The sequence below is a fragment of the Haemaphysalis longicornis genome, unplaced genomic scaffold, assembly GCF_048455015.1.
Source record: "Haemaphysalis longicornis isolate Haplotype H1 unplaced genomic scaffold, Haemaphysalis longicornis Haplotype H1 scaffold_6, whole genome shotgun sequence".
NCBI lineage: Eukaryota > Metazoa > Arthropoda > Arachnida > Ixodida > Ixodidae > Haemaphysalis > Haemaphysalis longicornis.
Genome location: NW_027526407.1, coordinates 79,369,131 through 79,382,291, shown reverse-complemented (window position 1 = coordinate 79,382,291; position 13,161 = coordinate 79,369,131). Strand labels below are relative to the sequence as shown.

At 46.7% G+C, this 13,161-nt stretch overlaps 1 protein-coding gene across 2 annotated transcripts in view; it reads right to left on the bottom strand.

The window, feature by feature from the left end:
- LOC144143541 (stress-induced-phosphoprotein 1-like) overlaps positions 1-13,161 on the bottom strand; it is an 85,819-nt gene that overhangs the window by 31,851 nt on the left and 40,807 nt on the right. The window lies entirely within an intron of this gene.

Sequence of the window (13,161 nt, the reverse complement as noted above, 5' to 3'; positions counted from 1 at the left end):
TTGCTTGGCAAATGTCTACAAAGACTATCGTCTTTTGACGGCATATGCAACGAAAAAAGCAGATACGCGGCCAATATTTAACGTGCGCCGAAATCTCGACAAACGGGGTTTTCGCTTTTCGTCACAGCGGCTGGTATGGAACCCACATTCTTGGGCTAAGCAGCACAACGGCTTAGCCACTGAGCCACCGCGGCTGGTCGTGTCGGAGTTTTGGGCTTAGCTGTCTATAAATTACTACGTGCCAACTAGCTTAGATTTTGCCCATTGTAGATTACGCTCAGTTTTCAACTGCACGCTCGTGTTTTCCTAGAAGAGGAGCCTGAAGGTACGGTAAGCACGCTTTCTTCACAATAAAATGCAAACACCGTGCCAACCAACATATCAACACGTTTCATCCGTCTATATTGTGCTTCATGCCGATTCTACGCGCTTCACCACATCATGGTAGTGCCGACGGGTTTTGCACGCTAACACCTAACCGAGTAACCTTGCGTGTTGGAGGTAAATATACCTTTTTTTTTTTGCAAAAGTTTGCTCTGCAGCATAAAACGGTGGAGGCGAGTGTGTTTAAATGTACATAAACAGGAAGTTTTCACTGAGCAAGTCTAAAAGGCTCCGGTGACACGGCCCAAAGAGCCAGCGTCTGTAGTCGGGAGGCCGGCCTGGGTTGAGTCCCACACTATGTAGTACTTGCTGTCGGGAGCGTTGGAGTCCACGGCAAGTCCACAGAAGATGGCGAATGTCTGCGGTCGATGCCGACGTGGTGCAAAATGGACATGTCCGGCCAAACGGAGCCCGTCGATCCGGGGGCCAGGTGTGGGTGACCGCTGGTGTAAGAGCAGCCCCGACGCGAATCCTTCGTAGCGCCACCTCCTCACGGCGGGTGAGCCCACCAGGGAGGTTTGATCCACACGGTGGAATAAGTGCGCGTGTGGAGCGCCGAAGGTCTTCTTTGTCGGTGGCCAACTTTGACATTACGTCAATTGGAAATAAGGGCACTGGATGCGTCGTTGGAGGTATACGAGTCGCCGCATCCGCCGGGTTGCTGTCCAGGGGTCCATGTCCTCTGGGCCCAAGTAATCTTCACTCTGAAACTTAGGCCCGCAGCCTTCGCGTGGATGGTTTGGGACATGGGCACTTGATGAAGTACTTTCCGGAGGTCTCTAACTGCTTGCATTGAATTTGTAAAGATGTTGACAGGTTGCGATTGGTCTGGCCTCAGCAGCTCTATAGTCGTCAAGGCGTCGAAAATCGCTTTTAGCTCAGCAAGTGTTGACGGGGGCCTCTGAGGGGCGTAGTAATGGCAGGTTTGACAAAACTGCATGGCTGGGTTTACGACGGCTGTGGTAATAAGGCTGAAGATTATATACAACAGTAAGGACGGCACTATTATGAATATACTTTAATTTAGTTACTTTGAGAGGCAATGGGTGTACTGAACTCTATTGTTTCGTTTTGTTCTGGCAATTGAGTGGTGATTTGTATGACGTGTGAAAGAAAGAGAGAAAAAATTGGCCGCGTATCTGCTCCTTTCGTTGCAAATGTCCACAAAAGACGTGATCTTTATCGACATTTGCCAAGTAAATGCCCCCCTTCGCTTTCCCGCTTACCTCTCATGTTGTTCCTTTTGCATTGCGCTCGTACCAAGCTAAAGACGCCAAAGGTTTGCTTAAATCAGTTTAAATTTACCGCGTTCCACTGCTCCAGGCGGGGTACCTCGATGCCAACGCTGCCGTGCAGCGGAGACGTGCGTGAATCGAGGCGTCCTACATCAACGTTTATAGAACCACGCTGCCCTACTCCACATGCGTTCCAAGCAGAACGTGGAACTCCTCTAGTGGAACCTTCCGTAACTGTCGCCTCTTGATTTCTCGAAATGCCGTCACAAGCTATAGTGGTGCGGGCGACAGCAGGCAACGGAGGAGTAATTTTTTTTCTGCAGTGGATGAAGTATTTAATTTCGCAAAAATCAAGCATCTATGATGTCTTTTTAAAGGAACACTGGAAATACCACTTATGTATTAATTTGTTAGCTTATATTTGCGTAATGTCTTGTTCTTTTTCAACAATGTTGACAAGTATGAACATTACACCAGACTTAGACGGGTAGATTTGGCTGTGACTATATAAGAATATTGCGCAGGTCTTGCTTTACTTTGGCCGGGTGGCTGAATCGAGTCACAGACAGACAGAAAGACAGACGGACATACAGATAGACGAAAATTTCCGGGTTTAAGTAGCCCGAGAAAGACTATCATCTCTAAAAAAATTGGCCGCGTATCTGCTCCTTTCGTTGCAAAGTCGTCAAAAGACGGTAGTCTTTGTAGACATTTGCCAAGGAAATGCCCCCGCTTCGCTTTCCCGCTCACCTCTCATGCTGTTCCTGTTCCGCCGCGTTCATCCCAAGATAAACACACTAAAGGTTTGCTCAAGGTGATTTGAATTTACCGCGTTACACTGCTACAGGCCGGGTTGCTCGATGCCAGCGCTGCAGTACGGCGGAGACGCGCGTAAATCGAGGCGGCCGACTTCAAGGTTTATAGAACCAAGTTGTCGTGCTCCACGTGCGTTCCAAGCAGAACGTGGAACCTAGCTAGTGGAACCTAGCTAGTGGAACCTTTCGTTGCTGTTGCCGCGTGATTTTTTCATATTCCGCCAGGAGGTGGCGCGGGCAACAGCAGGTGGCGGTTCTCTGAAGTAGATGTAGAATATCATTTGCTATCCAAAAACCAAGCATCCATGAATTTTTCAATAAAGGAACACTGTAAGTATTCCTTGTGTAATAATTCCCTGTCTTATATTCGCGTTATGTCTTGTTCTTGTTCAACGAAGTTGGCAAGTATGAACATATAAACCGGGCTTAGACGTTTACATTTGGCTGTGAGTACATAAGACTATTGCGCAGTAAGCATTTTACTTTGGCCGGGTGGCTGAATCGAGTTACAGACAGGCACACAGACGGACAGACAGACATACACACAGACAGACCGAAATTTCTGGGTTTGAGTAGCCCAAGAGAGACTATCGTCTTTAAAAAACGTTTATTGGAACAATCGGCGTCGGCTAGGGGAGAAAAAATTACGCCCACCTCCCCTCGCGGGAACCCTGGTGTGATGCGACGCTGAAGGGGGTTCCATTGTGCGTTTCCGTTGGGTCGATTACTCGAATAGCGTGAGCAATCGTCGGGTAATGCGAGAGAGAGAGAGAGAGAGAGCAAGCGTAGCGCGGACGACCGTCGACTGAGAGACCGGCCGGAGCGCGGCACTCCGCTTAATGCGCAGCGCGCCCGAAGGAGAGGAAACCGCGGAGAGAGAGGGCGCTGCACATGCGCACAGCGCGCTTGCGCCGCGCGCAGCGCCGCCCACCGGGGGAGTGAGAGAGCGCTCCGCACTGCACGCGCCACAGATGTTGGGGGAGAGGGCGCGCTATCATGGCGAGAGGACAGGCATTGAGTGAAGGAGAGACGCAGCTGTGCGGACGCGGACGACGACGACGACGGACGCAGGACAGGACCGCCGGCAAGAGATGCTCCTCTCAGCGTCGCATCTAAAAGCTACTGGGAGCGGCTGCCAAATCCTATTACGGTTGGCCGCGTGCTGCGGCTGCCATCCTCGCGGGAGAGATCAGGTCCTCCTGGTCTTCGAGCTGACAGCTCTGCAACGCGTGCTGTCACTGGTGGTGGGGTGTGAAAAATAACTGGTTATCTTAATTTTGTATTATTATCGCAATATACCCATTACAAGCCAGAGCTGCACGGCCAAACAAAGAGGCAAAGAGGGAAAAGACCTTTTGTTGTAGAAACATTTATTAAAGCCGGTAAAACAAAAAGGAAAGGAAAGAAAAGGAGTGATTTTTTCTGACATAAATTGAACAGCGCTTTGATAGAAAAGAAAGCAATTGTTGTACTCCCGAATAGTTCCGAAATTTTCAAATTATTAAGCCAAACTAAATTCTGGCGCCACCCTATTTCTGAAAGCCAAAAACTGTTGATTGAATTAAGATTGGCAAAACCGCCGTTGGTGACGGCGGGAAATCGCATAAGAATGCAGCATCTTTATAAGCCCCGAATTTGTAACATTCGAAGGTGTCTGCTTCCCATGTAAACACGAAACTTCATGCCGGCCTGATAGTATTCTGACCGTCTTTATGGTCTTTTACCCCGAACATCGCCTCCTGTATTTTTACAATGCCAAACGCATCAGCCCGGACCGGCCAACCAAACCCTCTCCTTCTACTCCGACCACTCTCCCCCAATCTGTAGCCTTCCCAGCGCTTTAGTCACGTGACCGGTTCATATCGGGGTAACGCGTGGTGGAAAGCGGCAACGCTGGCAAAATGTGCTCCGCTGCGGCTCTGAGTTTTCCAACGCTGGCGCGAGCACCATTACTTTGGCAATCTCAAAGATCGCTTGCCTTGGCAACCAGTCACAAGCCGCTCTCGAATTCAGTTACGGTTGGGTGATAGCGGTTCAGCTCGGGGCGCCACCTTACGACAAGTGGGCACTGCAGGCGTACCACTCACCCCCATTGGGAAGCGCGCGATACGTTTGGCATTGTAAAATACAGGAGGCGATGCCCGGAATCGCTTGCGCGCACCTTGACCCAGTTTTTATCTATTTCATGCGGCAATATCACCTATTGACTGTCTCATCGCTCGAGTCGAGCCAATGCAAATAAAAGGAGATAGCGTTTCGCTTTGCACTTGTCGACCCATTTCGTGCCACGATTTGTTCTTGTGATTTCATGTGCCAATAATCGCGAGCTACGCAACTGAATTCCTAGACGCAAGAAATAATGACTCGCTTTTCCCTTATTGTTCCCCCCGAAGAGGTTGTATCTCGCACCGCCAAGAGACTAACTTCCACTCCTCATTTCTTCTCTCTGTTGATTGATGAGTCCAGTCAAATTTAAGCAACATTTTTCGACCGGGTCGAGGTTTTTACCAAACCTCGGCAAAAGTTGAATTCATACCTGTTGAATTTATACTAGAAACTGAAGGGAGCAGAAAAAAAACGTTTCTAAGGTGTGCCACAAATATTAAATTCGCAGCCTCGAAGACGGTTCTCAAAACGTTTTTTAAAAATTTTCTTTACCTATTATGTACGTGTGCTGTTTGTGTTCTGTAGCAGAGCGTTGCGTTTGCCTTGGCCTTGGCCTTGAGCAGTATATATAAATTGCGTTTGGCCGCTCGCTTGATGAAACGTTGCTCGTTTTATCGTGCTTTGTGTGTCGCTCCACAGAACAGACCCTTACTGCCGTTTTGATGAAGCAGTGTCATGCGGCAGTGGTACGGGGCGGTGGCTGCATGTCACTTGTGATGTCTAATGCCTGTATGCATTTTACGGGGTATTTTTTGTTTTGTGCGGCAGAAATCTTGGCGTATGTACCTGGTATTCCATTTCATTTTGTTTATTGAGCGCTGCTGCTCAGATTAATGCGTTTAGATATAGTATAGTGGCACTGTAACCTTACACTGCTATTGCGTTCAGGAAAGTGGCATGATTTAAACTTTTTCGCATAAATATCTTTCAGTGGGGTAAGTAACACGACTCTTCACTGCTGTTCCGTCATTCAGCCTTATAATTGTGTCACAATAATTACCGCAAAGACATGATCCCTTAACACAACAAAGACAATTGTATTTTTCTCTTCGTTTATTCCGAAACGTTCAGTAAACATGATAATCTCACTTAAGTACTAGCGTTAGAAGGGACCTTTTTAAAGCAACGTATCAAATGTTCATGAGAAATTATTTTCATAACACTATTTTCGCACTCTATCGTGAGGCTATCACGAATTACAGCGATAATTTTTTCACACTTTAGTGAAAAACTTAAAGCAACTTAAAGTGCCGCGCTGTTTCGCCACAATGTTACAGCCCCAACTCGCCTAACTTTCCATTCTTCTGCGGTGTAGCCATATATCGTTTCGTTGAAACAATTTTCTTACGAACTTTTGAGACTATTTTCCTGTTATGTGTCCGTTCCTAACAACAACGATTCTCAGCAAAAGGCCAACATTATTTTGAGAAATATGAGGACTTTTTGTCATCGTATTATTCTTTGACGAATTTAACAGAGTTAGTTCCGGATACACTACAAAAAGAACGTTCCTTACCAAGTTATTAATAATATCGAGTGAACGAAGTCAGAGCCCTAGGCCGTTACAACACCTTGTCTTCCCCTTTCCGGCACCGCCCCAATCCACCGCTGTTATCAGGTGGATGAAATGTGGGCATGGGCCCAATCACTTGCTCAAGTAGCCTACACAGAATGGGGGTGTATTGCCACCGCACTTCGCAATTTTCATGTCCGGGAAGGAGGAGGAGTGGTCGAGAGGCCACAAACTCTGCCTCCTTTCAAATGTGATGTGCTAGCCGTACTAGCCCTATCTTTTTATTATACCTTCCCTCCACCGTTTCACTGCGGCTCTTTTGGGGCCATTGCTTTTTGTGTTGTATACTGCAATGAAATAACTCTTGTGGACGCTAATGTCCCAAGTCGATTGTTTGCAGACGACAGTGTATTGTTTCGCGAAGTCACAGGTATCAATAATCAAAATGAACCAAAGAAAAGCATTGCTAACGCGAGTAAGTGGAGTGTTGATTGAGAAATGCAATTAAATTGAGAAAGAAAGTGCATATCTGTGTGACACGAAATAAAAAAAAAACCCGGTGAAGACGTGTATAACCTAAAAACGCCTTCACTTAAACACGTTCGAAGGTATAAGCACTTGGGCGTTACACTCACAAACAACTTACCATGGAACTTGCACCTGGAAAATATTTGCGCATCTGCCTTCCGGGAACTATGCTATAACACACAAACTACGAAATTCTTCTCCAAACGTTAGGATTCTTAGTTAATTTTCCCTTTATTAGTCAGAAGTTGGAATATGGAAGTATCGTGTGCGACCTTGAAACTAAATAAAATATTAAAAACTTGAGAGGATTCAACGCAAGGGCATTCGGTTTGTCTATTTTAAGTTTATACGAAAACACTCGCCTTCAGACCTAATTCTAGCTAATAATATTTATTCTCTTCAAGATCAAAGAAAACAAATTGGCTCCAACACACGCTGTGAAGGTGCTTGGAAAGCAAAGCTTTAAACGACACGCACAGCAATTTCCCATGTGACGTCACTTGAATTCACACACGTGGCTCTAAAAATAGTGAAACCAGAGATTGTGCAATCCGCTACCTGGAATTCTCGGGGGCGACGTCTCGAACGCAGCAGCGTCGGCCACGGCCGGGCGAGAGCGGCGGACGCCGCCGCTGTAGCCCGGCCGCTTATTTCTAAAATGCAGGGAGCCCAGCGCATAGCAACCATACCGACACAGGATTGGCTGGTGAGCAGGAGCGACGCCATGTCGTCACACGTAGCAACGATGAGGAGAACACTCTCGTTACCAGCTACCCTAGATGGGCGCAACCGGCGCAGCGCCTGTGCGAAGTTCGAACCACTGAGCGGCCACAAGCGCTTTGGGCACGCTTGGGAAGGTAAAAGCACGGCCGCTGGTGCGCCTCTCATCCAGCTGCCGTGGTAAAAGAGTTCAAATCCAGAGGGGCGCTTGGGTAAGGTAAGCGCCAAGGAAACGAGTGTGTGTGGGCAATGCTAGGAGCAAATAATAATAATAATAATCTTTATATGCCAGCGGTGAGCGGGCCTGTGAATGCTAAGGAGCAAGTGCGCGATGCCTTACCGCCGAAAAGTGAGTTTTTACCGCACCACGGACGCGTTCGCGACCCTTCAGTGGCTTTCTTGTACTTTTGTTCATACGTTACTAATAATTACCATTTCAATGTCTGCACTCTCCTGGCCAAGGGTCGGCGTACTTCGTAAATAAAATCTCCACATTATGTATGTACATCAGGTGTGCGGCACACAATTTTCTTTATTTTGTTGGTGCCCCAATGGACGTGCGAATGCAGCAAGGAGCTGTAATTTGGAACTGATTTGATTTGGCTGTAGGGTTTGACGCCCCAATGCAACGCAGGCGATGAGGCGCGCCGTAGTGGAGGGCTCCGGATTAATTTTCACCACCTGGGGATCTTTTGCGCCGAAATCTCGTACATATGGGCGTTTTTTTTCCGCGGGTTCGATTTCCGCGGCCGGAAATCGAACCCGCGACCTCGTGCTCAGCAGCGCAATGCCTTAGCCACTGAGCCTCCGCGGCGGGTTGTAATTTGGAACTCCCAACGAGGTCTGGTCCCTTCCGTTGACCGCATCCCGTTGTTTTGTTGCTGCTGCGTATTCGTCTTTTTTTTTTTTTCGTAAGGTCAGCAAACAAATGTGTTAAATTATACGGCTTGACAGCTATTAATTTGGAATGGTATTTTTACAGCAGCTAACTTCGCTCTTATACTGGACGATCTACTTTTATATATGACTTGAAAAGACGAACTGTGGCAGATAGCTTCAATTTTCGGCGTGTAAAGATTCTCCAGGAGCTCTGTTGAAAAGTAATCGGCGGCCTCAGCCATTTTCTCCACCTCAAAATGGCCCGTTATTTTGCCGTATAGGGTGCTTTGAAGAAGTTCAACTTTGTTTATTATTAACGCCTTAGTTTACATACCTTTTGATTTGCTGGCAGCTGAGTACAACATGTTCAAAATGTGAGGGTACAGCAGCTGGTAGGCGACGATAGGAACAGAAACTGGTACGGCATCAATGTTGCACTTTCTTTATTCATGTGCCAGAGCCACATAAAATACAGTACACAGAGAACAAACCGCATCAGTTAAGTAAACAAATGTGTACCAAACACCATGCTACAGGGATTTATTTGCAGTAATACAACCACACTACAGGGTGGTTGTATTACTGCAAACTGCAGTGTAATACAACCACCCGCAAGCAAAGATATGCTGCTAGAGGGGAAATAATTTTGAAGTGCACTGCTGCCAGAGACAACTTCATTTAGCACACGGAACAGAAATGTGCACATTTTCTCGAAGAGTTAGTGAGCAAGTTAGAATGATTTCATTTATGTGAAGATATTGTGATAAACCTCTTGTTCTCCCTCCAATCAGGACTAAAGCCCTTCCTCCTCTTCCATTATGACTGAAGCTGGAATATTTGCAACATGGGATAAACACCCTCGTTGTGGCATTAGCTGCTGTACACATACGTATCAAGTGAAGGCAATCTCATTCTAATCAGCACCCTTGTATTCAATTTACACCAAGTGCCCCTGGCACTCCGTGTACTCGGTGACAATTAGATATTGTCATGGTTTTCTGCTAAGTGTTCTACGAAGCTACCAAGACATCTGCACAGATCGTAGGAATATTTCTGTGAGCAGGTGACATTTTGACAGTGACGGCTTATGGTGGTAGAGCTGGTGGGAAATGAGAAGGCTTAATAACATCATGTGAGAAGCATAACATTAGCTGAATGAGTAAGTAATGAAGAATCTTTATTAAGGGATGGCCTGAAGCCACAATGAGAAATGAGAAGCCTATGCTATTATTAGCTTAATAACAGTGAGATATCTTTAATAGCTCACTCAAAAGACTGAGGAAACAAAGGCCTGATGGCCTTAGGACTCCAGCTAAATCTCAGAGAGTGCTGTTTTGCTGCCCAGAAGCTGACCACATTGTCCCCAAATATGGTGTTTTACCAGATCCTGCCAAATTGCCTGTTGTAATGGAATTCCAGAAGCAGAAAATGTTGATTACCTTTTGCAGCTTTACTGACATTTGCTCGTACTTAAGACACCCACCCTGTAATCAACTACGAATCTCATTGGGTCTCTGACCCAGCTCCTCAGCAAGGATAGCGGCCCCTCTAAGTAGTCAACAGCTAGTGAGGATGCATTTACTAAACTGTGCCATCTCCTCTCATCCCTGCCAATCCTGCACTATTTAAACCATAGTGCTCCAACCGGAATTCACTCCAGTGCAAGTGGTGTTGGTTTGGGGGCAGTTCTCGTTGTACGCAAGGCAGTATATAATGGGCATGTGGTCACATATGCAAGTTGCACTTGGTTAATATCAAAATGATGACAAGGGAACGCCTGGTCATGGTTGGTTGAGTGCGAATTGCTGCCCATACCGTTACAGCTGCTCTGTCAAAGTAGTTATGGACCACCATGTGCTTTTCTGGCTGTCCCCGCTAAAAGATCCATTTGATTGCCTAGCAAGTTAGGCTTTGAGAACTACAGGACTACGACATACAAGCCATTTATTGCTCGGGCTGTAGGCACCATGATGCTGACGCTCTTTACCGTTCTTTGCTGCTGCATGACAATGAGGAAGTCTCAAGCACTGATTGCTACATGTCGTCACTCGAGATACAGTAATCACTCGTCAACTGAAAGTCATAAAATCCGCTGAAAATTTTGTTTCGAGTTACCGAAATGCAGAAAACTTCTGGCCAGGTCACTGATATAAGAGCTAGTGCTGCTAACAAAGGCAAAATAATTTGCAGGGAAACAAATTTTTATGATTTCATAAGAATGGCGTGATGCTCGCCCATTTCGCCTTCGCATCTGGTCTTAGAAAGGTGTTCTTCAACTGCTCGATGCAGCGCATAAATCAAAGGTTGCCACCGCTACATTCTACCTTGATGCGAAGCAGGTGCAGCATGTTTTTTGTTTGTGCCATAATAGGCACTTCTCGAGGCTCCTTATCATCCATACGATAAGCTGCATTGGCCACAGCTACGTCAACGATGTAGGCATTTGTCAGCATTCCGGTCATGGGGACATCGGCCTCCTACAACTCGTCCTCCTTGTGAATTCGCCATTCCCGACTGTTTGGCACATAGTGGGGAACTAAGCGTTCGAACAGAGACCTTATCAGCTGCCTGTAGTGGGCTTTGCTGCATGTCCTCTCTGCCAACATTTTGAGATATCCATGGTCTTGTAAAAAAAAGTTTTGAGATAAAGGGGTGCAAATACATAGCGCCTATGATGAGAAAAAGTTTCGACTTTACCAATATTTCGAGATAGCTGAGATTGTGTTATTGAGGGATTACTGTATACTAAATGTTATCAGAGCAAAAGAAAGATTCATGGATTTCCTCCATCTTGAGCTTCCTGTGTGGCTTATTTGCATATGGTGCACCTTAGACACTATGCCAGAAATCATCGCACTTTGCCATTCATGATGAAATGCTGCTCCAGTACAAGCATTGAACCAAAGGCAGCAAATGGCTTGTCTAATTCCGTGGCATCTAGACTCACAACTGCACTGTGCCCATGCTGGGGCATACAAAATATATCAACACTTGCAGTTCTACTGGTGAGGCACGTACATTTCAATTTGTCAATACGTTCATTCTGTGTTCCATGCCGATGCCAAAAAATCTCTACTCCTTGACGGAACTGGCCTTATGCAGCCTTTACTATTTTCAGTGTGCTGTCAACTACTTGATGTGGTATGCAGAGACTGCCTGCTGCTACTGTGCGCAAAGCTGCCTCCTTTGTTCCGTGGCAATTAACTGTGCAACAAAGAGCATCCCGTAAAAAGCCTAGTAACCTAAAATGGGTTTTTTCATTCAAAGTTATCAAGGCTCTCTTCAAAGCTTGCTGTACCATTTACAGCACCAATGCATACCATCCTGACACTGCCACACATGCTACAACCAGCCTATCTCCATTTTTTTCTTCGTGTAAACGCAAGCCCCCGCACACCATTGCCCTGATCACTCAAAGTGAACGCTTATTGTTGATGTTGCTAAGCACTCAGGACAATTTCATCAACTGGCCTGATCATTAACAAAGATAGCAAGATCAAGAGTGTCAGAAGCCACACCACGATGGCAGCACGCCTCATTTTACCTATTTACCAAGCTCACTCATCAGGCTGTGGTTGCCACCAAGTTCTCCTGCCTTGAGCAGTAAACTGCTTTCGCATTACCATGGCCTCTACCGCGTCGTCAAATGTACATATCCCGCAAATATGTGGTTCGGCTTTTACTCCACCTCTCCAGCACCAAAACATCCATGACGTCTATTTCCATCACCTGAAGCCTTAAATAGACCCTTTTATCATCTCATCTGCCATGTTGCTAGAGGATGGCTTTTTTTTTCTTGTGGGCAACTGCAAGAAAGACTGTCACCAACACCATGTCCACTTAAACAATTGACAGACATAACCAGCGTCGGGCATTCGCCATGAATGGCCATGCACAACAGAAGAGCCACTATCCGCACTCCTACAACAAAAGGACACCAACTCTTGGCCATCGTAACGTTTTGGGACTAGTCCCTCTCAGTCCAAGAATAAATCTTCCCTTCAACTATGAAAAAAGACAAGGAGGGGGTTGACTTTCAGGGATACATCCACGTGACTCTGCCCACTGCACTGAAACACTCCACAGCAAAACAAAAACACACAGCACCACACGCCCCAGAATGAACAACAGAAAGAAGTTGGGGAGGAGAACTTCACACAAGGCTACGTCTACGTGACTGTCTGCCTGCTGCACTGAAGCAGCACTTCACAGCAAAATGAAAAAACACGACACCTCACGCCCCAGAATGAACAACAGAAAAAATCTGGGAAGGGGACTTCACACAGGGCTACGTCTACGTGACTGTCTGCCTGCTGCACTGAAGCACTTCACAGCAAAACAAAAAAAACACGGCACCGCACGCCCCAGAATGAACAACAGAAAGAAGTTGGGGAGGAGAACTTCACACAAGGCTACGTCTACGTGACTGTCTGCCTGCTGCACTAAAGCAGCACTTCACAGCAAAATGAAAAAACACGGCACCGCACGCCCCAGAATGAACAACAGAAAGAAGTTGGGGAGGAGAACTTCACACAAGGCTACGTCTACGTGACTGTCTGCCTGCTGCACTGAAGCAGCACTTCACAGCAAAATGAAAAAACACGGCACCGCACGCCCCAGAATGAACAACAGAAAAAATCTGGGAAGGGGACTTCACACAGGGCTACGTCTACGTGACTGTCTGCCCGCTGCACTGAAGCACTTCACAGCAAAACAAAAAAACACGGCACCGCACGCCCCAGAATGAACAACAGAAAGAAGTTGGGGAGGAGAACTTCACACAAGGCTACGTCTACGTGACTGTCTGCCTGCTGCACTGAAGCAGCACTTCACAGCAAAATGAAAAAACACGGCACCGCACGCCCCAGAATGAACAACAGAAAAACTCTGGGAAGGGGACTTCACACAGGGCTACGTCTAC